Source organism: Ovis canadensis, chromosome 10, assembly GCF_042477335.2.
Source record: "Ovis canadensis isolate MfBH-ARS-UI-01 breed Bighorn chromosome 10, ARS-UI_OviCan_v2, whole genome shotgun sequence".
Lineage (NCBI taxonomy): Eukaryota > Metazoa > Chordata > Mammalia > Artiodactyla > Bovidae > Ovis > Ovis canadensis.
Window position 1 is genome coordinate 33,982,536 of NC_091254.1, and position 22,594 is coordinate 34,005,129.

At 43.1% G+C, this 22,594-nt stretch overlaps 1 non-coding gene across 1 annotated transcript; it reads right to left on the reverse strand.

Annotated features, from left to right (window-relative positions):
- Nucleotides 1-13,580: 13,580 nt before the first annotated feature.
- TRNAR-UCU (transfer RNA arginine (anticodon UCU)) lies at nt 13,581-13,653 on the reverse strand. Its single transcript has one exon. It is a non-coding gene; the product is annotated as a tRNA-Arg (tRNA).
- Nucleotides 13,654-22,594: the final 8,941 nt, after the last annotated feature.

The following is a 22,594-nucleotide window of genomic DNA, read 5'->3' on the forward strand; positions in this document are numbered from 1 at the left end:
AAGATTGGAATAAAAACCTAATGGAGCGAAATGTAAATGATAATGACAATAATAAATTGTATAATGAATCTTTGATCAATTTTAGACTCTAACAACTGCTCATGGTGATGTTAATTATATCACTCTCTAAAAACATATTGATACATCTCTGGTCAAAAATGTTCAGGTAGCAAAAGACATATTAATTCATCTCTAGTCAATAATGTATTTTAAATTATCTACTTTCAGCTTTGTCTCATGCAGGTACAAGTACATCGGGACAGTAGCTTATCAATGCTTACTGTTCTTTTAAAAATTATAGTTTTTAACAGAAAAGAAAGACAAATCAATAAACAATGTCAAGGAGAGCAAAGACCATGGTCTCAGTCTTGAGGACAGCTTTCAGAAGACAGTGACTGGGCTTTCCTTGTCTTTGATCTTGTTTTCTAATTGCCCCAAAGTGCATTGTCACAGATGGGCACATTTTTGCTAGATCAAGGAAAAGATGAATTCTGTGGCTTAGGAACAACAGTTTCTTCAGTTCCTGAACTACAGGCAGGAAACGGTCTTTCTGAGAAATGGCAACTGGATTGCAGGCATCTTTCTTCCCTAAGAAGATGAAGTGGACCCTCTGCCAGCCTCACCACATACAACCCTTGCTTTATGTTAACTTGGGTCACAATCTTAGAGACTCTGTCCTTGATCTCTGAACTTGAAAATCTCTTGTAATACTGTAAATTACCCTCATTGGCTTCCCTTTTTGAGCTCTAGTGAATAATCCAAGTGTTCTCAAATTTCTGTGCTAAATATGTTCCTCCAGGGATCTGCAGTGAAAATGAAGCGTTGTTTTACCACTGAACACTGCGTGAACCCAGTCCCTGCTTTGATTTCGAAGCTCCGACCATATTTGAGGCAATTCCCCTGGCTTACAGCTGTGTCTGGCCTCTTTTCATTGCCTCTGGGGTCAGGAGCCTGACTGCATAAAGGTGGGGTGAGAACTGTGGCCTGCCGTAAGGAAAGGGAAAGTCATTGCTTACTTACCCAGTAAACTGGGGGCATCAATAAAAAAGACACTGAAAACAATACCCTCTTAAGACAGTCAAACATGAGAAACGCACAGCAGGGTAGTGCGCGCATAATAGATGCTCAACCAGTGTTTGTTGAATGGATAGCCTGGAGCAGCCGAGGGCGGCAGTCGTGCTACTGCTAGCTCAGCCTCTCTGGCGGCAGCCTCTGTTTCTCTTTATCTTCTCAGACCTTTTCTTCATCCCCTGCACCCTCATCACTGCTGGCCCATTGTTGCCCTGCATTTTCTTCTCTGCTGCTGCTAAGTCACTTCATTCGTGTCCGACTCTGTACGACCCCATAGACGGCAGCCCACCAGGCTCCGCCATCCCTGGGATTCTCCAGGCAAGAACACTGGAGTGGGTGGCCATTGCCTTCTCCACCTTCTTCTCTAACCCAGGGGAAAAGACAAGGACTGGTTTGGGAATTGAATTCTTAGGCTGGACTTGACTGATGGTAATTAAAGGACATAAAAATGAGGATACTTCAGAATCACGTTCGCTAGGATTGAACCTGGGCCCTTGGCAGTGAAAACGCAAGTCCTAACCACTGGACAACCGGGAAATTCCTATATCTTTCTCAGTTAGTGTTTTTGTTTTCTTAGGGTAAATACCCAGAGGTGGAATTGCTAGATTATATGGTAGTTCTACTGCAATCTCATTTTGAAAAGTGAAAATAAACTGGCAAAATTATTTTTAAGAATACATTTAACCTGAAAGATTCAAAATAATATCATTTCAACACATAATAAATATAAAATATTATTTATGAGATATTTTGCTTTCTGTTTTCTATACTAAGTCTTCAACCTCAGATGTGTATTTTAAATTTATAGAACATTTAAATTTGGACTAGACACAGTCTTAAGTGCTCAATAGTTACATATAGCCAGTGGCTATTGTACTGGACAGCAGAGTTCTGGACGAATCATAGTTAATATGTTAACCACAGTTCTATTTGATTGACTGAGTCTGCTGCATACTGGGCTTTGTGCTGGACGCTAGGAATAAAGAGATAATTGGTGGTAATTGTAATAACGATGATGACGATTATTAAATTCTTAATATAACTTAAAAAAGAATCAGATCCCTATGCGGCTTCTCTCAAATGCAGACATAGACACCTGGCTCTAGCTTGGCCTTTCCTGTCCAGATGCTTGGGTAGGTGGGATGGTCATCGGTGGCCACAGGGCTTTCGTAGAAGAATATCCGAGATGGGCTTCTTGTGCTTTGTAACCCACGGGGTTTAAAATCGGCTGTGTTCACAGTACATCTTATTCCAGCCATCTTTGGATGACTCGTAGGCTGGTGATTCTGGGACTGGGAAGTGTTCTTCTCTTGCTTCTCAGCTTTTTAGAACACGCTTTGTGTCTGTGTGTTGCGTCACTTCTGGTTTTCATGGGGCCACAACTCGCGGTTAAGTTAGTGGAAAACAGAGCGTGACTTCTCTTAAACTCTTCTGGGCCGGTGTCTACTCTGGAGGTGGTTTCTCTTTTCTCTACCTTCAGGATAATTCAAAGAAACTTTGGGATCTTTTGGATTCCAGAAACGTGTATCTGCTGGTGAGACTATACATTCATGCACGCTTAGTATGAGTGAGGCTGAGTCTTGAGCTGTAGGGTCAAATTCAACGCTTTAATTAGGGTCAAGTCCACTTTGATGTGTCTTCTTTCCCACTATGTTTTCTCTTCTGAATAGATTGGAATCATATCAACTATATGTTTAGCTTAAACAAATGCAATTATACTTAGAAAATTTTGCTCCCTCCCCCACACAGTGAGCGCTTCCCTTGGGACATGCAGGAGATGATTGAAAACAGCCTGCCCTTCTCTCGGTTGTCTGAGTTCCCATGTGCTGCTCGTGCTATGAACTTTTCCTCCTGTTGAGTGGGGTTTTGATATTGATTGATATAACATATTGTTGTTACCATATAGTCTCTAAACAGAAGCCAGGTCTCTGATTTTAACCAAAACCATGGTCATCTGTTTTACCTTTGGAGGAAAATCCGGGCATGTTGGCCTGAACTGAGGGACTGTGTGTTTCCTACATGGTGCCCTCCTTAGGGATTTTCTAGGGTCATTTTGATCCTATGTAATTTTAACCCTAAGTGCTGATTTTAGAATCTCTCCCCTAAGATATTACACTGTGGTAATGTCTGGTTTCTCTTTCTGGTGCCTTTTGTGACATAATTCAGACTGGTGACATGCTGTATTCCCTTTTTTTTTTTTTTTAAATTTTTGTGTATTTATTTTCTGGCTGTGCACAGGCCTTTCTGTAGTTGTGGTGAGCAGGGCTACTCTCTAGTTGCTTTGAATGGGCTTCTCATTGCGGTGGCTTCTCTCATTGAGGAGCACAAGCTCTAGGGCTGCAAGCTTCCTGGAGGTTCCTCATGCCAAGTAGTTGCAGCACAAGGGCTCATTAGCTGTGGCTCCTGGGCTCTGGAGTGCAGGTTTGGTAGTTGTGGCACTTGGTCTTAGTTGCTCCATGGCACATGGGATCTTCCCAAATCAGGGATCAAACCTGTGTCTCCTGCATTGGCAGGCGGATTCTTTACCGCTGAGCTACCAGGGAAGCCCCCGCGTTCCCTTTTTAATGTAAAATATTTTCTAGTCTTCCTAGGTGATGAGAATATAGTTGGAGCTGGTATTTGTTGCTTTCTCTACATGTGCTGTATAGAGTCTATAGAACCTTACTGTTGATCTGGGACATTATGGAGGAAACTTAGAGCCATGCCCAGAGTTAAAATATCGGACGAGCTCCACGTTGCTCTTTTAGAGCTGATTGATGAATGCTTATGCCACAAGATACTAAAAGTCATAAAAATAAGCTAAGATTTCACCAGAGTTCCATCTTTCCATGTTCTCTTTATCATGGATCATCAGTTGTTATAATAAAAGGAAAGGTCTTCCCTGACAGGGGCTTGGGAAATATGTCGAAATCTGAAGATGGACTTTGTCTAAATGAAACTCACATAAAGCCAGGCTTCCTTGTATAGTTCTAATCTCTTGTAAGTACAACTTTCAACAAAAGGTAACTCAAGAAACCTTGAACAATAATCTAAATATTTACCTTAAAAGGTTTATTTTTAAAATATCTCAGCGACTCATGGGGTTGCAAAGAGTCAGACACGACTGAGCGACTGAACTGAACTGAACTGATAGCAATTTCACATCATACAGAAAGCTTCCTGAAATTTCCTTTTGCACCCTTTTCCTTCCCACCAGCTTCTCACTCAGGACAATGGTGAAATTTTCTCTTGTTCCATGTGGAGAGCACTTTTGGGTGTGCTCTCCCACACCACACACTCATTTCCTCTAGAATGTGTACTCTCTAGCTCTGGTGGGTTTCCCTGTGAACATAAGCTACCCTTGCCCCAGAATTCTGGTGAATGAAAATTTCATATCATTTTGAATGTTTTGCTGTTATTTACTCTTTGATCTTGGCTTGAGACACATTGCTTGTTCTTAAGTTGATATAATGTGTTCAGTCAAGTCTTCTAAGACCCTGCAAACCAGATCAACCTGCCTTCACTCTTTCATTAAATCAGTGGGGCCACTACAAGGGGAGGTGTACAGTTCTAGTTACAGTATATACCAGACAGTGGGCCCAAAGCAGCACTCCTCACTTCCTCTCTTGTTCTCTCTTTAGAAATTATGTTGTTTAAAACAGCATGCCTCCCAAAAGTCATACGAAGTGGTAGCATGCATGCATGCGTAGTCGCTTTAGTATGTCTGACTCCGTGACTCCATGGACTGTAGCCCTCCAGGCTCCTCTGTCCATGGGATTCTCCAGGCAAGAATACTGGAGTGGGTTGCCATGCCCTCCTCCAGGGGATCTTCCCCACCCAGGGGCTGAACCTGCATCTCCTGTGTCTCCTGCGTTGCAGGAGGATTCTTTACCATTGTGCCACCAGGGAAGCCCCTGAAGTGGTAGGTTTAGATGGAAATGGGTCTGACTGAATGTGGCAGCTCTAAATACGATGGTGGTGGTGGGGGCAGTGGCTAGCGCCTTTTAGGTCTGGGTGTGACTTCTACTCCCAATCATTCTCTGAGTTACTGCCAGAGCAGAATGTATGGCTATGGGTCCAGGGGAGAGGAAAACAGCTAAGGCTACTTGATATATCTTTATGTTTTATACAAGTTTGCTATAAAATTTATAGAAGCATCTGTGTTAGGGTTCTCCAAAGACACAGGATGTGTGTGTGTATAATATATATATGTGTATATATATACTTGGCTCAGGTGACTGTAGAGGCTTACACATTCCAAGATCTTCAGGATGGGTGTGCAAACTGAAGACCCAGGAGAGCTGATAATGTAGTTTTAGTCTGAAGGCTGGCAGGCTTGAGATGTTTCAGTTCAAGTCTGGAGAGAGGAGAAAATTGATATCTCAGCTTGTAGGCAGTCAGGCAGAGGAAATTCTCTCCTACTCATCCCTTTTGTTCTATTCTGGCCTTCAACTGATTGGATGGGGCCCACGCACAGTAGTGAGTGCAATCTGCTTTACTCAGGCTATCCGTTCAAAGGTTAATCTCATCCACAAACACCTTTACAAACACAATCAGAATAATGTTTGATCAAGTATCTGGGTACTCTGGAGCCGAGTCAAGTTGACGTATAAATTTATCCATAATAGTATTTACAAGATTGTGGGAGTATATAATTTACAATTCAATTTCCATTTATGTACATGGATGGGGCTCAGATGGTAAAGAATATGCTACAATGCGGAGACCCAGTTTTGGTCCCTGGGTCATGAAGATCTCCTGGAGAAGAGCATGACAACGCGATCCAGTATTCTTGCCTGGAGAATCCTGTGCAACAGAGGAACCTGGCAGGCTGCAGTCCATGGGGTTGCAAAGAGCTGGGCACAATTGAGCAACTTTCACACTTTCGTGTATGGGTATCCCTTGATGGATAAGTAAGTAAGTGTTAGTTGCTCAGTTGTGCCCGACTCTTTGTGACCCCATGGACTGCAGCCCACCAGGCTCCTCTGTGCATGAGATTTTCTAGGCAAGGATACGGGAGTGAGTTGCCATTTCCTTCTCCAGGGGGTCTTCCCAACCCAGGGATCGAACCTGGGTCTCCTGCACTGCAGGCAGATTCTTTACTGACTGAGCTACAAGGGAAGCCCCCCTTCATGGATATGATCGTGTTTTTAGAGTTCAGTAAAAGGAAAGGCATGGGAAAGTTGTGATAAAATTATTTATCTCATGTGTTTTTCTCAAAGGGTTCTATTGATCCAGAGATATCTTTTCTTCCACTCCATTTAACAATTTAGGGTATATATTTTATACTGCTGTCCTTGACATCAGGAAATAAGATAGTTCTTTCTCTGTTCTATGAAAAGATGATGTTCTTTTTCGCCATAGAAGGTGCTATATCCACTCCATAAAGTCTCTACATGGTTTACCCACCTCAAAAGGAGTAGTTAGACCAGAGTTTCTGCCTGAATGATAGCTTAAAGAAAGCCTGTGGTTTTTTCCCCCCATTTGATTCATCTAACTTGTGTTGTCTCAGAGAAACCTGCTTAAGCTGACTCACCTCAGTATGATGCCTTTGGGTTTTGTATTGTCAGCTTTCTTCATCTGAGAATTTGATTGAGAGACAAGTCTGTCAACAGACTGGTGGTTATTTGGGCCACAGTGCAGGGAAATACCTTTTGGGTGGGACAGGCTTTCTGGGTGTGGGGCTCTTTCTTTCAGAGGTGGCTTCAAAAGAGGGGTGGAAATATGGCTCCTAACTTTCTTAATCCAGTTAACTAGAAGGCAAAATATGCTGTAATGTTGTTATTTTTGTGGTAAATCTCAGAGATCTTTGGACCAGTAACTGGCCAGTGGGCTTTCCTGGTGGCTCAGCTGGTAAAGAATCTGTCTGCAATGTGGGAGACCTGGGTTTGATCCCTGGGTTAGGAAGAGCCTCTGGAGAAGGGAATGGCCACCTGCTCCAGTATTCTGGCCTGGAGAATTCCATGGACTGTATAGTCTATGGGGTCACAAAGAGTTGGACCTGACTGAGCAACTTTCACTTTCAACTGGCCCAAAAGAAAGACTCACGAGAACTGTTGGCTTCACCAGAAGTCCGGGTTCATCCTTATTGCTGCCCTTTGTGTCTTCCAACCAGACTGCTTGGTCACACCCAATCCCTTTCTCACCCATGTCCCGTCCTCGGTGTGGTTTGTGGCTGGTACAAGTGCACCTCATTGCTCCAGATCTTCTCCTGGGCTGTTCTTTGTACTCATCCAGAGTCTCAAACTTGACCATTGTCTTTCATTTCTAGCTCTGTGCTTTCCCCTTTTGGTTGATGAGATTTTCAGCTTCTTTCTCTTCTTGACTCTTCTCGAATTCTCCTCATTTCTAAATCCTTGAAATAAACACCTCTTCCAGCTGCACTCTGAACTCTGGGGCCTCACCCTGTGCTTCCTTACCTAGGCCATGGTGGGAGGGATAAAGGAAGAGAAATCCAAGAAATATCCGATGATGTCCAATTTTCAAAAAATCCTGCGCTTAACCCCATAACTAACTTAAGAAATAACTTTAGAAGCAGAATCATTTTATAGTGATTTGGATCGACAGTGTTAGTCACTCAGTGGTGTCCAACTCTTTGCGACCGCATGGGCTGTATCCCACAGGCTCCTCTGCCCTTGGAATTCTCCAGGCAAGAATACTGGAGTGGGGGCATTATATTCACTTTGTATTTACATCTTGTCAAAATAAACTCTACAAATTTATTTGTGTTTGGAGTGCTTTTTTGTTTTTAAGGAGCTTCCCAGGTGGCATGTGGAAGAATCTGCCTGCCACTGCAGCAGACACAGGTTCAATCCCTGGGTCAGAAAGATCCCCTGGAGGAGGAAATGGCAACCCGCTCAAGTGTGCTTGCCTGGAAAATTCCATGGGCAGAGGAGCCTGGTGGAATACAGTACCTGGGATTGCAAAGAGTTGGACTCGACCGCGTGTGCACGCATACACACACACACACACACAGACACACACAGATTTGGATTAAATTTATATATAAAATAAGTAAATATAATTATTTCATTCCTACATTATTTTCTTTTCCAGACTTGTGCTTGCTCAGGTCATAATTTTACTCCTGTAGAACGTTACTAGTAAATCACTAAGGGAAATGTAAAATCTGATAAGCAGCCTTTAACATGAATGGGGTAGAGGGCGAAGCCAAAGGGAGAAAATAAGGCAATTTGAGAAATATCTATTTTGGAATGGATAATTTTTAGATTATATATCTATCTAGTAAGTTCCCAGCATTTTGAGGAGCAACAGGAGTTTGATGACAAAAGAATTAGGTGACTAAAACACACAGGAACCCAATCCTAGTAATTAGCCTTATTTAGGTATCACAATGTTACTTTGCTCAGGGACTCAAGCAAAAAAGTCTGTCTTCCAAAGTTTTCTAAATAATGAAACATTGTTTTAGTTGAATAAAATTTTTCTACTGCAAGAAAACTCTTTGTCGGAAGGAATTAAGAATTAATTATGCTCATATAATTGGACTTGGTTTTGCTCATTCATAGTAAAAAATAGTGGTGGCTTGCATTGTTTTCACCCTGGGGCTTGCTGGTCATAAAGCACTCTAAAAACAAATTAATCTGTAGAGTTTATTTTGACAAGAAGTAAATACAAAGGTAAAGCATAGTTTGTGTAGTACTATTATCATGGCACTCTTGGGCATAATTTATATATAAAGAAAATAAAAGAGCAAACATAACTTTCAAGCTGATTGCCTGTAAAGAACTTAATTGAAAACAGTTTTCTCCTTTAAAAAAGTGATTTATTTTAAATGTGCTTTTAAAAACAAAGGTCTTATTGATAACGATTTTAAGTAGATTATCTCAATGTGGGGTTTAAGTAAAAGGTCAAATCTTGTCGAAGTATTTTTGGTATGACTCAGTTCTGATCACAGACACACTGTATCAAGAAAATGAAATTAGTTAACATTTTCAGGTTTGAGTACTTGTTTAAAGAGGCAGAAACTTTTTTTTTCTTCCCACAAATAAAGATTTCAGGGAGAGAACTTTGATTAAGAAACATGGAAAATTAAAAATGCTGTTGTATACGTGTTCTTTAAATAAGTTAATACTACATGAGAGGGGAAAAGCATTGGCTATGCTACACTAGAAGGAACTTAATGCACATGTGTAATTTTTGCAGCGTCGTCCGATGAGTCTCAGATCTTTTTTGCTTGAAATTGGTTGCATTTATTCAGTTTGTTCAACTAAAGGGCCTACATTTTGTATCAGAAAATGTGGAACTTTTAATTTAACATAGGAGTTAATCTTTCACCTACTCTAGACCCTGTCCTGAGCATCTGTGACTTGCTTTTTTCCTGGATCTAGTATGATTCCTGCAGCTGGCCAATGATGGTCATGCACCCAGTCACAGTAGGGCAGGCTCCATCTGCTGATGGGCTGTGTGACTCAGCACCCACAGATGTTTAGTCATTTAGCTCCTTTCCCAAGGAATAAGCCCCAACCCTTTGAGCAATTAACCTTTGTGAGCCTAGAGGTTCATCAGAAGCAGGGCAGAGAGGATCTTTTCACTTTCCTTCTCAGTCCTGCTGCTCTCCCCGGCTTTGTGAGTGACATCTGAAGTCTCTGCTCAGCAGAGAACAAGTGGGACTCAGGTCGGTAGAAGGCACTGCTTGGTAAAAGCTCTGAGCATCCTAAGCTATTAAGCAACAAGAGTCTATTATTCCTACTTCTCCCTGATGGGGAAGCCTCTTTAACATTGAACTTCATTGTCTTTACCCCATTTCCTGCTAAAAGGAAGTGGTTTTCCTTTAGGAATCTGAGCAGGACCAGTGCTTGGGTGGCTAAATCCTCCAAGCCTCCCTTCTGTTTGCACCGCTAATAACCTCTGATTCCCTGGTGGTTCAGATAGTAAAGAATCTGCCTGCAACACAGGAGACCCAGGTTTGATCCTTGGGTTGTGAAGATCCCCTGGAGAAGGAAATGGCAACCCACTCCAGTGTTCTTGACTGGAGAATTCCACGGACAGAGGAGCACGGGTCACAAAGAGTTGGACACAACTGAGTGATTATTACTTTCACATTTCACAGTCTCTGATTAGATGTGAGAGATACTGCCAGGCTCTTCCTGCATTTCCATCTTAAACTCTGGGGAAAAAAAGCCAAATCTTGGTTCCTTCCCCTTTAAAATTGTTCTTCCACTTTGCTGTGTATATTGGGGTTAGAAATACTGACTAATGTTATGCCCCACTTGCTTTCAGCTTGCCTGTTCTCCATTACCCCCTTTTTCCTTACTGACAGAACCCTGATTTTTTTCCTTATTGACAGCAGCATGCCCAGCCCTGGGCAGTGGATCATGATTGGTCTAGGCTAATTAAGATATCTTTCCCAGTCTCCTTTGCAGGTAGAGGTGGCTGAGTAATCTAGTTCAGAACAGCAAGACTTAAGTAACAGAAGTCCGCTGAGAGGAAGTGAGTGGGGAGGGGCAAGAGAAGGCAGATTCCAGAAAATTTTTGTGCTCCTGATAAAAGGGTACAGAAATTGCTGGGCTTTTTTGCCCCTTTATCTTGACATGACTGGAAGTGAATTGCATGGGGCTGGTGCAGCTATTCTGTGACCATGGAGTACAAGCAGGCCTGATTCTGTTATGTGAGAATGATAAACCCACACCCACATAAGCTACTGTCATTGCCTTCCATTACTGGGTACAAAAATTTTTTTTATTAATTAATTAATTTGAATTGGAGGCTAATTACTTTACAATATTGTAATGGTTTTTGCCATACATTGACTTGAATCAGCCATGGGTGTACATGTGTTCCCCATCCTGAACCCCCCTCCCACCTCCCTCCCCATCTCATCCCTCTGGGTCATCCCAGTGCACCAGCCCCGAGCACCCTGTCTCATGCATCGAACCTGGACTGACGATCTGTTTCACATATGATGATATACATGTTTCAATGCTATTCTCTCAAATCATCCCACCCTTGCCTTCTCCCACAGAGTCCAAAAACCTGTTCTTTACATCTGTGTCTCTTTTGCTGTCTCACATACAGGGTCATCGTCACCATCTTTCTAAATTCCATATATATGCATTAGTATACTGTATTGGTGTTTTTCTTCCTGACTTACTTCACTCTGTCTAATAGGCTCCAGTTTCATCCACCTCATTAGAACTGATTCAAATGTATTCTTTTTAATGGCTGAGTAATATTCCATTGTGTATATGTACCACAGCTTTCTTATCCATTCATCTGCTGTTGGACATCTAGGTTGCTTCCATGTCCTGGCTATTGTAAACAGTGCTGTGATGAACATTGGGGTACACATGTCTCTTTCAATTCTGGTTTCCTCAGTGTGTATGCCCAGCAGTGGGATTGCTGGGTCATATGGCAGTTCTATTTCCAGTTTTTTAAGGAATCTCCACACTGTTCTCCATAGTGGCTGTACTAGTTTGCATTCCCACCAACAGTGTAAGAGGGTTCCCTTTTCTCCACACCCTCTCCAGCATTTATTGCTTGTAGACTTTTGGATAGCAGCCATTCTGACCAGTGTGAGATGGCACCTCATTGTGGTTTTGATTTGCATTTCTCTGATAATGAGTGATGTTGAGCATCTTTTCATTGGGTACAAAATTTTTAATTGACACACACTTAAATGGAGATATGAAAAGAAAATACAGTTTATTTAGTTTTTTATAACTGATTTCATCTTCTTCCCCAGCTTTCAGGTTGGAAATGATGGTGGTGGAGGTGACAGTAGATACTGGCACTTATTAATTAATAATAATTTAATTTATTTGGGGTAGATGACCCAGTGGTTTGATTTTTCTTCCTCTACCGTATGGCTCTCCAAGATGATATCTGGAAAAATGGGCAGGGTTTCTTAAGCAGTGGCATGCTCTAGCTGGCTTGCATCAGCTTACCAGAACTGATTATTTAATTTTGGGGAATTTTGCAAGTCAGTTTTTAAATACAATATTCAATAACAGCTAAGTCGCACAAACTTACAATGAAAGAAAGAATACTGACAAGAAAGCTAATACTCAGAATTCACCACTTCCTAATTTTTGACTATACTTTACTGTTATCTGTGCTATTGAAGTTCTATCAACTGTATCTGTAAGTGGAAATACTGTAAAATTGTAGCTTCTATGAACCTCATCTCTTCCCAACTCTATGTTCGATGGTGTGAAGGTGAAATCTTCCTTGGTGGCAGTCTTTACACCAAGGATATCTCTAAATACCACAAACCAGGGCTTTTCCTCTCTGGAGAGTCTGTTGTTAAATATTTAACTTATTAGAGCATCACTGGTGTTAAGTGACCTCAAGGTCTGTGCAGAGGCTTAGGCCTTTGTGTTGCCCCCTTTCTGTACATCAGTGTCACCTCTGCAGGTCACTGACCAGCTGCTGGTATCAGCTTCTGATGAGCCCGGGCCCTCCCGCAGTCTGATTGGGCCTTCGTGGCTGTTCTTTAGATGACCTGACTCACCTCATCTCTTGCTGACACCACACATGCTCCTGAGGTCTGTTGGGATTCTTGTTTATGCCCAGACTGGGTGGTTTGTTCTGCGGTCCTTGGTCACAGGATCTTTCCACTGCGACCCTGGCAACCTCCATGGAAATTCATCAGGAAGCCCTCCATGGGGAACATCGGAATTTCTGGATCCTTTCTATTCATACGGGAGCTGAGGAAGACTTTAGGGTGCTACCTCAGACCTTTGTATTCTTTTTCTCTTTCTACTTTTTGGCTGTGCCACGTGGCACGTGGGATCTTAGCCCCCCAACCAGGGATCGAACCTGTGCCCCTGCAGGGGAAGTGCAGAGTCCTAAGCACTGGACTGCCAGGGAATCCCCACAGATCTCTTTCTAATCAGCATTTCCCCTTCCCCTCCCGCCATGAGACTCCTCTATACTGATGAGGAAATTATTCTGGATGAGGTTTTTTCTTGGAGCCCCAGTAGGAAATGGGGGCAGGAACCCCTCAGCTTTGGACTTTTCCCTCAGCTTTTACCTAACGACCTCTTACTTTGAGATTTAGGCCCAAGGCAAAGAAACCAGGCCATGCTTGTCTCTCTGCTTATGTCTCTTATTTTGAAGTCAGCATTTACTGGAAAGTTTAATTTCCCCTGTTGACCGGGAGGAAATATTTCTAAGTCATTCCCTCCTTTCTGTGGAGTTGCTTTTTCCCCTTTTCTGAGGGCATAATGGTGGAAAGGCTGCAGAAAATCTGATTTATAGGAGAGAATGAACTAAGAATACAACTTAACATATATAAAAAATGATCCTCATCGTGCTTATTCTTATGCGTTGTCTTGCCCAAAACTTCACTCTTCAGAACTTCATTAACTGCTCCAAGGTAATCACAAATCTAAGAATAAGGACTGAGGTGAGGACTAACTGACAGGCATTTGTCACCGAAAAAGCACTGAAAAATGTCGTGTAGCTGTATTACCCTTTATGTATCAGTACTTAAAAAGAAATTTTTTTTTTTGACTGTGTTGCACAGCCTGTGAGTTTTTGGCTGTGTTGCACAGCCTGTGAGATCTTAGTTCCCTGACCAGGAATTGAACCCTGGGCCCCTGCACTAGAAGTGCAGACTCCTAACCACTGGACCACCAGGGAATTCCCAGAGATCTTTTGTAATTAATAAAATTGTTGAATATTTTTGGGTATTAGAAATAAAAGTGGGTGTAAAAAAATAAAATGGTCTTTAAGAGGTTACAATATACTGTTGCAGGGGCAAATTAGGCTCTAGGCAATGACTGTTGCCAATGCTTCACTGTCCCCACTTGCAACAATTCTTTCAGTGCCCCGGCATCTCTGTGACTTCAGCTGAGTCCCAGTCATCTGTCAAGCAGTCACTTCCTTTGCTAATTTGGTTTAAGATGTCACAACCTCCTTCATTTCATTTAAAAACTTAAATGTGCTCTTGTTCGTATTGGTTATAAATGACAATTCATGTTCCTTTTAAGGAATTTATTTATTTGCCTGCATTAGGTCTTAGTTTCAGCATGCAGAATATTCAATCTTTGTTGAAGCATGTGGGATCTTTTAGCTGCAGCATGCAGGATCTTTATGGAGAAGGAAATGGCAACCCATGCCAGAACTCTTGGCCTGGAGAATCCCCTTGGACAGAAGAGTCTGGCAGGCTACCGTCCATGGGGTGCCAAAGAGTCAGACATGACTGAGCAACACAGCACATGCAGGATCTTTAGTTGCGGCACATGGGATCTAGTTCCCTGACCAGGGATCTAACACTGGGAGCTGCATTGGGTGCAGAGTCTTGGTGTACGTGCATGCCAAGTTGCTTCAGTCATGTCTGGCTCTGTGCAACCCCGTGGACTGTAGCGCGTCAGGCTCCACTTTCTATGGGATTCTCTCATGGACAAGAATAGGCAAGAACGCTGGAGTGGGCTGCCATGCCCTCCTCCAGGGGATCTTCCCACCCCGGGGATGGAACCCGCTCTCCTGTGTCTCCTGCACTGGCAGGTGGGTTTACCACTAGTGCCACCGGGGAAGCCTATCTTGGTGTGCATCCTTTACTAATTATTCTACAAGTTGCCTTAAGCGGCTGCAGGATATGGGGCACATCCATTTTTGCCAGTTATAAACAGTGTATTTGTGGTTTAACAATAACTTCAGACCCTTAACCATTAACATTCAGAACTTATCGCAGAGTCGCATATGACTGGGCAATCAAGCACACACACACAGACACACACAGACATGTAGACAAGTCACGGGGAAGTGATTTTTGGCAGGGAGGTCTTCTTGGTGTGCCTAAAATCACTGCATACCTTTGTTTTGCTTCTCAAACTCAGACCCTTCCCCCCTCTTTTACATCAATCAAAATCCTCCCTGTCTCTTGGGGTCCACTGAAGTTTTGCCCATTTAACCTTCAACTATCTTGCTCACAGTATTCTTCCCTTTCCCTGAATCCCTCATTACATGTGTTGTTCATTTAGTACTCATTTGTACATTTTCTCAAATTATTGCCAAACTGTTTAATGTCTCGTAGAAGTGTTTAGGGCCAGAAAGCACTTTCACGATCACCCAGTTTATTTAAAAAATGAGACCCAGAGAGCTTGTTATTACAAAGATTCTAGAGTTGGGATTAAATCCCTGTTCCCCTGACTCCCAATCTGGCTTTTCACTATCTCAGATTGCACCTCCTCATTGACTAAGCTAGCTAATAAGCCTTAAATGCTAGGAGCTACTATCAGCACATTCTCCATTTTAGGGATGAGGAAACTGATGTGCAGATAAGTTGAATACTTCAACTCAAGGTCAAACAGTTTGTAACCATGTGGAAACTGGCTGCACCCAGACCACTGACTCCAGGATTCCTGCTATTAATTCCACTTGGTATTGCCTCACAGCCGTGCTGTAACTCCAGAAAGGAGAGTTGGATGAGAACTGAAGACTGGGTTTGACAAATAAGAATTTTTTTACTTTTGCTAGGGAAACTTCAATAGAGGAGTAGGACTGGGAACTAAATTACAGGAAGTGAGAAATGAATGGGAGTTGAGGCAGCTGAGGGCCCTCGGACCACAAATAGACTTGGTGGTGAATGAAAGGGCACGCAGGGTAGTGGTTTGAGGAGGAGGTGGAATTGAGGGAAGCCTGGTGTTATTGACTGATGGGTTGGGTGGAAAAAACTCAATAACTGATGAAACATCCTAGAAGAGGAAAACAAGGATGGGATCAAAATGCAGGAGTGATGGGGTGTAGAAAGGAGTAGGGTACTTTTCTTTTTGGACAAGAAAGAAGTGGGGAAGTTGAGTGGACATAAAACTGGAAAGGTGAAAGGCATAGACGTTGTGGATGACTCTTTCATTTGTAAGTTACAGGCTAGGGTTAGGATAGCGGACTCAAAGAACCTGGAAGAGTTTGGAAGTACTGCTATAGGGAAATGCAATAGATGGACATATTTAGGGCAGAGCTGAGCTCTTAAATTTATAACTTAGGTAATCAACAGGGTTTTGAGATTCTCTCTGCTGCTGCTGCTGCTAAGTCGCTTCAGTCGTGTCTGACTCTCTGCGACCCCATAGATGGCAGCCCACCAGGCTCCTCCGTCCCTGGGATTCTCCAGGCAAGAACACTGGAGTGGGTTGCCATTTCCTTCTCCAATGCATGAAAGTGAAGAGTGAAAGTGAAGTTGCTCAGTCGTGTCCGGCTCTTAGCGACCCCATGGACTGCTCTGTAGTAGTACCAAAAACCTTAGAACTAGGAATCAGTTCTAAGGGGACTGTGAGCGAGAGGAAACAGGTCAGGATAACAGGGCAAGAGAACAGAAATGTTGATGAAGACATTGTTGATGTGATTGCCAAGAATTACTGTCTGTATTATTGATGACCAAGAGTTCAGGACTTGTCATGGATATGTCTCATATACTTTTACATTAAATTTTTTAAAAATTAATTAACTAATTAATTTTATTTTTGGCTGTGCTGGGTCTTTGGTGCTGCGCGGGCTTTTCTCCTGTTGCAGCAAGACAGGACAACTAGGCAACTAGACAACTCGGCAACTAGACAACTCTCTAGTTGATCTGCGCAGGTTTCTCATTGCGGTGTCTTCTCTTGTTGCAGAGCATGGACTCTAAAGCACATGCTCAATAGTTTTGGCACACCAGCCCAGTTGCTCCTCAGCATGTGGGATCCTCCTGGATCAGAGCTCGAACCTGTGTCTCCTGCATTGACAAGTGGATTCTTTATCATTGAGCCACCAGGGAAGCCCACTTTGCATTTTTGATATGCTTAAAGACAAAGAATACACAGGCATAAATATGTTTTCACATTAAACAACCAAAGTCAACTTAATCCACTTCTCACCTTTCCCTACAAACTTTTGTCCCAAGAAGATGGAAGGGAGGTGTTTACCCAAGAGTACATTTTATCATTCCGTGTGTGTTACTCGCTAAGTTGTGTCTAGCTCTTCGAGACACCATGGACTGTAGCTTTCTAGGTTCTTCTGTCCATGGAATTCTCCAGGCAAGGATACTGGAGTGGGTTGCCGTTCCCTTCTCCAGGGGGTCTTCCTGACCCAGGGATTGAACTTGGGTCTCCTGCATTGCAGGCAGGTTCTTTGCCATCTGAGTCAATAGTGGTGGGTATATGTTGATGGGCGGTAAGGGAAGTGAGAATCTCTTCCAGCCACCCGTGGGACCCCTAGAGTGCTGAGTCACTGTCTTTAGGATGGACAGAGATACCGTGTCTTTTAGTAGATGCCAGGAGTGACTTCATGGTGACAGTGCTCTTGCTAGGCCAAGAGCCCCAGGAAGAACCACATGCCCTTTGGTTTATGGGGCTAGCTGGGAGTAGCCATGGTTCTTATCAGTTGCCACCTGCCATCAGCTGTTTTCTCTCTGCACGGTCCCAACCAATCTAGCACACTTCTTAAAAGTTCAAACCGGCGCTTATATCACCACCATAACTGCTTACAATTGTAGGCCTAGGAGATTTTGCTAATTTAATCAGTAGTTTGGTGATCAAAGGGAGAGGGCTTATAACATGGGCACTGGGCCAAAGAAACAGTCTCACGAGGGGTTTTCCTGGAGTTTTCTCTGGCTGCAGGGGTGGAGGGAGAGGTGTCAGGCAGGGCTGATTAACTGGGAGCCAAGGAAGGGTGGAGGGGCTGGGTGTCTGGTGAGGCAGAGAAAGAGGTTTAGTGGGAGAGGGGGCAAGGGAAGAGTGTACGACAGGAGGCAGCGTTTTTAGGCTTATGTTTTAGGTGCATTCTGACGCAGGGTAGTATGACGTCTCTTGCTCTGACGCAGAGGCGAGCGTGAACTTGGGAGTCTGACCAGCATTGTTTAGAATCCCAGCCCCTGCTGTCTCCAAATAGGGGTGCTATAGCTGAGCTTTTGGTTTGCTGTGAGAGTTATAGATGAAGATGTGAAATTACTGATAGAGTGCCTGGCACGCACTATCTGGCAAGTTGGATTGGCCGCGTCATCAAGGAGAACACTGAAGTTACTCGGATGCTGGCAGGAGTCCAGGGGCGAGAAAGACTTGGAGCCAGATGCCAAGACCTTCAGACCCACTGGGGGAGTGGGTGGAAAAGGATGGCATTACACGATGGAGAGCGCATGCTTCAAAGGAAGAGTGCCTTGAGGAAAGATAGAACAGTAATGGTTTGGAAAAGACAAGGCTCTTCCATAAGTGGTGCTGGGAAAACTGGACAGCTACATGCAACAGAATGAAGTTAGAGCACTCCCTAACAACCATACACAAGAATAAACTCAAAATAGATGAAAGACCTAAATGTAAGACTGGACACTATAAAAGTCCCAGAGGAAAACCTAGAAAGAAAACTCTTTGGCATAAACCACAGCAACATCTTTTTTCACCCACCTCCTGGAATAACAAAAATAAAAACAAAAATAAACAAATGGGACCTAATGAAACTTAAAAGCTTTTGCACAGCAATGAAAGCTATAAATAATATGAAAAGACAACCCTCAGAATGGGGGAAAATATTTGCAAACGAAGCAACTGACATGGGACTAATCTCTAAAATATACAAACAGCTCATGAAGTGCAATATCAAAAAACCAAACAACCCAATCAAAAAATGGGCAGAAGACCTAAATAGAAAGTTCTCTGAAGAAGATATACAGATAGCCAACAAATACGTGAAAAAATGCTCAACATCCTTTATTAGTAGAGAAAAGCAAATCAAAACTACAATGAGGCATCGCCTCACACCAGCCAGAATGGCCATCAGGAAGAAAATCTACAAACAATAAATGCTCAGTCGCTTCAGTTGTGGCCGACTCTTTGTGGCCCCATGGACTGGAATCTGCCAGTCTCCTCCGTCCATGGGATTTCCCAGGCAAGAATACTGGAGCGGGTTGCCATTTCCTTCTCTAGGGAATCTTCCCGACTCGGATCAAACCCACGTCTCCTGTGTCTCCTGCACTGCAAGCGGTTTCTTTACCACTGAGCCACGGGGGAAGTCCCTGAGGCTCAGCAAATAATATTAATTTTTAAAACTTGCGGTAAAACACACATAACAGAAAATTTACCATTTAAAAAAGTCAGTTTAAAAAAAATATGTTTATTTTGTTGCATCAGGTCTCAGTTGCTTCATGCAGCGAGAGGGCTTAGTTGACCTGCAGAATGTGGGGTCTTAGTTCCCCAACCTCATCCTCTGCCTTACAAGGCAGATTCTTAACCTCTGGACCATCAGGGATGTCTTTAAAATTCAGCATCTTAGCCATGTTTATGTGTCCAGTCCCGGGGTATGAAGCATATTCACACTGTTGTGTTACCATCACCTACCATCATCTCCAGAACTCTTTTTATCTTGCAAAACTGAAACTCTATACCCATTAAAAAATTTCTCATTCCCCTTTCTCCCAGTCCTTCACCACCATCCTACTTTCCAACTCTGTGAACTGGCCAATACGATTTTTGTTTTAAGGACTTCAAGCTCTTCGCTGCAGAGGAGCAGAGAGGCAAGAGAACAAACATAGGAGTTAGAGGTGTAACTCCCGGTGGCAGGAGCCTCACCCTTCTTCTCTCTCTGGGTTGTTCATTTTCAGTCTCTTATAGATGGGGAACATCCACAAGTGCAGTCTTGCTGCCTCTTACTCCTGGGTGTAGGGCATCTTGGCTCCTGCAGGACTAAAGGTTCCCCCACCGCCTGCCCCTGCAGCTAGGAGGCAGGTCTCCAGCCCTCCTCCAGAGGAGCAGTCAGGTCAGTCTTTGCCATGGATGAAGGACCCTGAATGATGACACGGTGACCACTACCCCCTTTCTCTAGGACTTCCTTTCTCAGGCAGAATCCACCCAGGGCAATTATGGATTTGATAGGTTGATTTACCACTCCTCTTGAATGCAGCATCCCTCCTTCCTGCTCCCCTTTCTTGCTCCCACTGGATCCTCCTCCTCCTCCCATCCTCTGGAGGAGGAGAGTCTGCTACCTCACTCTCCCCCCCTTTTTTTTGGTCTGCACCAGCATATGGGATTTTAGCTTCCTCCCCAGGGATGGAACCTATGCCCCATGCAGTGGAAGCACGGAGTCTTAACCACTGGACCACCCCCTCATCCCTTTTTGTATGTTACACACTTCAGCTCATCAGCTTGTTGGCAGATGCTTCCTTCCTGGGGGAGGGGTAGACCTGGGTCTTTTTGTCTGCAGGAGGCTTGTGGGCTCTAGTGGTGGGCAACTCAGCAGTCCCTTCTCCCTTGGGATTCGGTGGGCTTGGCTGAGCACAACTTCGAGAAGAACTAGGGCAGCTCTCAGACTGTCCCTCAAAAGCTGAGCAGACCCTGTCCTGGCAGTCACTTCACTGTGCGTGCCATGTTTTGTTTCTCATCACTAGGATCACTCTGTAAGAGAAGCATGTGTGTGCACGGGTGGGTGTGTACACGTGCACATGTGTGTGAAATTCTTAGGAGCTGCCCATAAAATTGAAATTGAAAGCCATCACAAGCTCAGATTGATGTTCTGAAATCAAAACCAGTTTGATAGAGCCATCCTTTGATTTGGCTACAGTTTTGTTACAGTCAGGCACCGATACACTATACTTCTCTTTTTGCACACGTGCTAAGTCTCTTCAGTCGTGTCTGATCCTGTGCCACCCTGTGACTCTAGTCCACCAGGCTCCTCCGTCCATGGGATTCTCCAGGCAAGAATCCTGGAATGAGTTGCCATTTCCTCCTCCAGGGACCTTCCCAATCCAGGGACTGAACCTGCATCTCTTACATCTCCTGCATTGGCAGGTGGGTTCTTTACCCCTAGCACCAGCTGGGAAACCCGTACTTCTTCCTTATTGCAGTGAAAAGATACAAGCAGATTAAGAATTACACACTGCTAAGCTGCTAAGTCGCTTCAGTCGTGTCCGACTCTTAGCTACCCCATGGACTGCAGCCTACCAGGCTCCTCCGTCCATGGGATTTTCCAGGCCATATGTAAAATAGATAGCCAGTGGGAACTTGCTGTATGACTCTAGGAATTCAAACCGAGTCTCTGTGAAAGCCTAGAAGGGTGGGATGGGGTGGGAGGGAGCTTCAAGAGGGAGGGGACGTATACATACTATGGTTGATTCATGTTGATGTGTGGCAGAAACCAACACAGCCCTGTAAAGCAATTATCCTTCAATTAAAAACAAGTAAATTTAGAAAAAAAAGAATTTCCATGTAGAGGATCATGTCATCTGCAAACAGTGAGAGTTTTACTTCTTCTTTTCCAATTTGGATTCCTTTTATTTCTTTTTCTGTTCTGATTGCTGTGGCCAAAACTTCCAGAACTATGTTGAATAGTAGTGGTGAAAGTGGACACCCTTGTCTTGTTCCTGACTTTAGGGGAAATGCTTTCAATTTTTCACCATTGAGGATAATGTTTGCTGTGGGTTTGTCATATATAGCTTTTATTATGTTGAGGTATGTTCCTTCTATTCCTGCTTTCTGGAGAGTTTTTTATCATATATGGATGTTGAATTTTGTCAAAGGCCTTCTCTGCATCTATTGAGATAATCATATGGTTTTTATTTTTCAATTTGTTAATGTGGTGAATTCCATTGATTGATTTGTGGATATTGAAGAATCCTTGCATCCCTGGGATAAAGCCCACTTGGTCATGGTGTATGATCTTTTTAATGTGTTGTTGGATTCTGATTGCTAGAATTTTGTTGAGGATTTTTGCATCTATGTTCATCAGTGATATTGGCCTGTAGTTTTCTTTTTTTGTGACATCTTTGTCAGGTTTTGGTATTAGGGTGATGGTGGCCTCATAGAATGAGTTTGGAAGTTTACCTTCCTCTGCAATTTTCTGGAAGAGTTTGAGGAGGATAGGTGTTAGCTCTTCTCGAAATTTTTGGTAGAATTCAGCTGTGAAGCCGTCTGGACCTGGGCTTTTGTTTGCTGGAAGATTTCTCTACATGGAAAACCCTAAAGACTCCACCAGAAAATTACTAGAGCTCATCAATGAATATAGTAAAGTTGCAGGATATAAAATCAACACACAGAAATCCCTTGCATTCCTATACACGAATAATGAGAAAGTAGAAAAAGAAATTAAGGAAACAATTCATTCACCATTGCAACGAAAAGAATAAAATACTTAGGAATATATCTACCTAAAGAAACTAAAGACCTATATATAGAAAACTATAAAACACTGATGAAAGAAATCAAAGAGGACACTAATAGATGGAGAAATATACCATGTTCATGGATCGGAAGAATCAATATAGTGAAAATGAGTATACTACCCAAAGCAATTTACAAATTCAATGCAATCCCTGTCAAGCTACCAGCCACATTTTTCACAGAACTAGAACAAATAATTTCAAGATTTGTATGGAAATACAAAAAACCTCGAATAGCCAAAGCAATCTTGAGAAAGAAGAATGGAACTGGAGGAATCAACTTGCCTGGCTTCAGGCTCTACTACAAAGCCACAGTCATCAAGACAGTATGGTACTGGCACAAAGACAGACACGTAGATCAATGGAACAAAATAGAAAGCCCAGAGATAAATCCACACACATATGGACACCTTATCTTTGACAAAGGAGGCAAGAATATACAATGGAGTAAAGACAATCTCTTTAACA